Source organism: Bos indicus, chromosome 16, assembly GCF_029378745.1.
Source record: "Bos indicus isolate NIAB-ARS_2022 breed Sahiwal x Tharparkar chromosome 16, NIAB-ARS_B.indTharparkar_mat_pri_1.0, whole genome shotgun sequence".
Taxonomy (NCBI): Eukaryota; Metazoa; Chordata; class Mammalia; order Artiodactyla; family Bovidae; genus Bos; species Bos indicus.
Window position 1 is genome coordinate 9,777,303 of NC_091775.1, and position 5,169 is coordinate 9,782,471.

Below are 5,169 nucleotides of genomic sequence, written 5' to 3' on the forward strand. Positions count from 1 at the left end.
AAATTGAATGAATATTTGTTGAGTAAATTAATATAAAACAAAGACCATAAAATTATGAGAGCAATCATGAGGGTATTTATGAAATGGTGCAACACATTCTAAAATGAGACATGATAACTTTTTCAGAACAGCATCAAGAAATAAGTGTAGTTAACCACACTCAATTAGTTCAAAAGGGAGCAAATGAGTAACTGGAAAGATAACTCATACTACAGCATGTTTAATGAACTAGTAAAAGAGAAAGAAAGGGACTTCCCTGGTGGCTCAGTTATTAAAACTCTGCACTTCCACTGCAGAGGGCATGGGTTTCACCCCTGGTCAGGGAACTAAGATCCCACATGCTGTGGGGTGTAGCCAAAAAAACTAAAAATATATAATATCCCATTGAACAATAATCCCTGATGCTGGGAAAGATTGAAGGCAAGAGGAGAAAGGGATGACGAGGATATGGTTGGATGGCATCACCAACTTAATGGACATTGAGTTTGAGCAAACTCTTTGAGATGATGAAGAACAGGGAAACCCTGGTCCCTGGGGTCTCAAAGAGTCAAACATGATTGGGCAACCAAACCACAAAAACAACTGATTAATCAAAAGGTAGAGAGAGAGTGAGAGAGAGAGAGAGAGAGAGAGAAAGCCTGTCAAAGGAAACCAGAGAACCTCATCTTGTGAGAATTAGATCTGAGGGGCTTCATAATCATCTGGCATTGGCTTGACGTCATACCTGCCTTTAACCATATACATGATAGGGACTCGAGGGATATTTCAGATTCTTCACTTAAACTCCTGGTCTAAATAAATACTTGTTGAGTAAATTAATATAAAACAAGGACCATCAAATTATGAGAGCAAACATGAGGGTCTCTGAACTATGAAGTGATGTAATACATCATTTTATCATTATGAAATATTTGTGTTGAGTTACCTGTTGTGACTAAGCAGTCAACTGATTAAGTTCCTTTGTTTGTGCATGGGAATCTTTTAAATCTTAGACCTGTGACAACCCTTAGAGACATTCAGTACTTCTGCCCCATTGAGAAAGCCCTCAATTTCAGGCATGAAACAGGTACACAGGTGGTACATGTAGTAAGCAGACAGTCCATTATTGACTGTACACATGTTAGACTTTAATGGAAAAGTTGATAAAACTGATAATAGGCAAGGTGAAGATGAGCCCATCTATGTGGTTCATTGGAAAAATGATCTCTTTCACTGAGATGTTTCCCCTTTCAGATTTTACTCTATCTTTTCCTTAAGCCTCTCCTCTCTGAGACTAAGTGTTTGCTTCCTGATCTAATATTTCCTTGCTATCCTTTTCTTTCCCATGTTCATGCCATACTCCCGAGTTTCTTCTAGGCCCATCATGTTTCAAATTGCCCAATATGGTGGCAGTTAGCATGGTTTAGAGTCATCAACCTTTTCTTTTGCCTACTTCCTTATGCTAGAATAACTTCATGTGCCCATAGAATAACTTTTTGTATGCCCCCAAATTAGTAAAATGAATTCCCCTCAATAGATACATTTCTGAGTTAATTTAATTACTTTATGAGTTAATGTATGGAAGGAGATATACTTTCACAGTTTAATGTTAGAATAGAAAGAAAATCCTAACAAATATGGATGTAATGTTACTAAAATTGGCAAAGAAAAGAACACAGATATATGCAAGGATATTATTAATATGTTCACATTGGGACTTCACTGGTGGTTCAGTGGTTAAGAATCTGCCTTCCAATGCAAGGGACATGAGTTTGATCTCTGGTTGGGGAACTAAGATACAAATGCTGCAGAGCATCTAAGCCTGTGAGCCACAACTAGAAAGCTTGTGTACCACAAAAGAGATTCCGTGTGATGCATTGAAGAACCTGCTTGCCACAACTAAGACCCAATGCAAGCAAAAACAGCTCAATTCCAGAAAAATAAATGACCCAATCAAAAAATGTGCCAAAGAACTAAATAGACATTTCTCCAAAGAAGACATACAGATGGCTAACAAACACATGGAAAGATGCTCAACATCACTCATTATCAGAGAAATGCAAATCAAAACCACTATGAGGTACCATTTCACGCCAGTCAGAATGGCTGCAATCCAAAAGTCTATAAACAATAAATGCTGAAGAGGGTGTGGGGAAAAGGGAACCTTCTTACACTGTTAGTGGGAATGCAAACTAGTACAGCCACTATGGAGAACATTGTGGAGATTCCTTAAAAAACTGGAAATAGAACTGCCTTATGATCCAGCAATCCCACTGCTGGGCATACACACCAAGGAAACCAGAATTGAAAGAGACACATGTACCCCAATGTTCATCACAGCACTGTTTATAATAGCCAGGACATGGAAGCAACCTAGACGTCCATCATCAGATGAATGGATAAGAAAGCAGTGGTACATTTACACAATGGAGTATTATTCAGCCATTAAAAATAATGCATTTGAGTCAGTTCTAATGAGGTGGATGAAACTGAAGCCTATTATACAGAGTGAAGTAAGCCAGAAAGAAAAACACCAATACAGTATACTAACACATACATATGAAATTTAGAAAGATGGTAACAATAACCCTGTATACGAGACAACAAAAGAGACACTGATGTATAGAACAGTCTTTTGGACTCTGTGGGAGAGGGAGAGGGTGGGATGATTTGGGAGAATGGCATTTAAACATGTATAATATCATATATGAAACAAGTCACCAGTCCAGGTTCGATGCACGATACTGGATGCTTGGGGCTGGTGCACTGGGACGACCCAGAGGGATGGTATGGGGAGGGAGGTGGGAGGAGGGTTCAGGATGGGGAACACATGTATACCTGTGGCAGATTCATTTTGATATATGGCAAAACCAACACAATATTGTAAAGTTAAAAAATAAAATTAAATTAAATTTAAAAAATTAAATAAAATACATACATTCACATCTATTTTATAGTTCATATATGTGAAGGCCAAGATGCAGTGTGTACATATTTAAGGCCAAACCCAGTGACTTTTGTGTTTTGTTCCCCAGCTTCTATAGTTTGCTGAAAAGGAATTTTAAAAACTGTGTAGTTTCGGGATCATTGATTAGCTTTCTAGGAGATTCTTGGTCTTGCTGGCATAAGACACTTTGCAGTTCACTTACTCATTTCTGGAGAACAAGGCTGTGGCTGGACATGGGTGACAGTCGGTAGAGTGTGTGACTTCTTGTCTCACAAGTCATTCAACTCTAAGAGTAGCCTTGAAAAGAAACAAACAAAAAGAAAAGAAAAAGCTGGGAACCCTCTAGGGGCAGAAAAATGAAGAGGTTAAAATTATTTTCTCTTTATAAAAGACTAAAGGCAGACTTAAAAGCCTGCCTCTAAATGTAAGAGCAAGGACAGCTTATTAATAGTTTATTGTTATTAGCAGTTATTGAGGCTTCCCTGTTGGCTCAGATGATAAAGAATCTGCCTGCAATGCAAGAGACCTGGGTTCAATCCCTGGGTGGGGAAGATGCCCCAGAGAAAGAAATGGCTACCCACTCCAGTATTCTTACCTGGGAAATCCCATGGACAGAGAAGCCTGGCAGGCTACAGTCCATGGGGTCCAAAAGAGTCAGACATGACTGAGTGACTAATACTTTCACTTACGAACAGTTAGTATAACAGTTGGTAACTTTGATCTTACCATGTACTTGGTACAATGAACTATTAATATTTTATCATCACAGTAAATTCTATAAGTACTGATAGTATACTCTGTTTATATGTGAGAAAACTGAGAACACACAACCATTCAAACAAGAGCACATGAGCAGTGACAGTGAGAGCTGTCATTCATTTCCAGGCATTTTTACCCCAAATCCTACAGTAATAATAACCATAGGTATGGCTCTCCAAAAAATTAAGGTATACCATGTAACATGCATGCTAAAAATATAGAAATGTACTAAAATTATATTACTAATTCATTACATGAATTATAAAACTTCATGATTTTTTTAAAAAAATAGGGAATACCTAATTGTTTTAAAAGGGTAGAAAAACAGAATGACAAGACGAGAAAAGAAAATAAAAGGGCTGTCAGTCTTATGTTTAAAAGCTCTCTAAGTAGATATAATTTTAGCAGAAGTTTCTTTAAAATATTTGGGGTTTGAACATTCAAGATATAATTAACTCACATGTAACTGGAGCTCTCTCAGAACAATTATGACAAGTGAGAAGTTCTCATTGATTTTTCAGAAAGTCAGCAAATGTGTCAGTGATAGAGAAAAATCAAAGAAAAATAACAAATAACAGTTCACGTGGAGAGAGATGGTATATGTGTGTGTGCTCAGTAATGTCCAACTCTTTGCAAGCCCATGGACTGCAGCACGCCAAACTCCTGTGTCCATGGGATTTTCCAGGTAAGAATATCAGAGTGAGTTGACATTTCCTACTCCAGGGGATCTTCCTGACTCAGGAATAGAACCAGAGTCTTGCATCTCCTGCATTGGCAGGCAGATTCTTTACCACTCATGCTACCTGGGAAGCCCAGAGAGATGGTAGCATAAGCTTTAATAAATAATTTTTAAGAACCAAAGCTAAATCCAGTCTATTGGATTAAAGTTATCTCTTCTTTACTCGAGAGGGAGAGGGTGGGAAGATTTGGGAGAATGACATTGAAACATGTAAAATATCATGTAAGAAACGAGTTGCCAGTCCAGGTTCGATGCACGATACTGGATGCTTGGGGCTAGTGCACTGGGATGACCCAGAGGGATGGTATGGGGAGGGAGGAGGGAGGAGGGTTCAGGATGGGGAATACATGTATACCTGTGATGGATTCATTTTGATATTTGGCAAAACTAATACAATTATGTAAAGTTTAAAAATAAAATAAAATTTAAAAAAAAGTCATCACCATAAAAAAAAAAATATGTACCTCTTACTCTCTGTTCTACTTTCCAATGTTACTCCTCATGTAGCTCAGAGGGTTGCAACAGATAAGGTTCTGCTTATCTGTCAGAAATTAATACAGCCTCCTTCTATTCTTTTATTTTGATGAGTCCAATAACTGAATATCTGCCAAAGAAATGCAAGATTGGAAAGAGAAAGAAGCAAGAACCATCATTGCTCCATTGGCAACAATGACCAGATTCTTGGGTTTTAGAAAATGACAAGAAAATATAATTTGCTCTTGTGAGTTCTCCTGTGAGTCAGTGG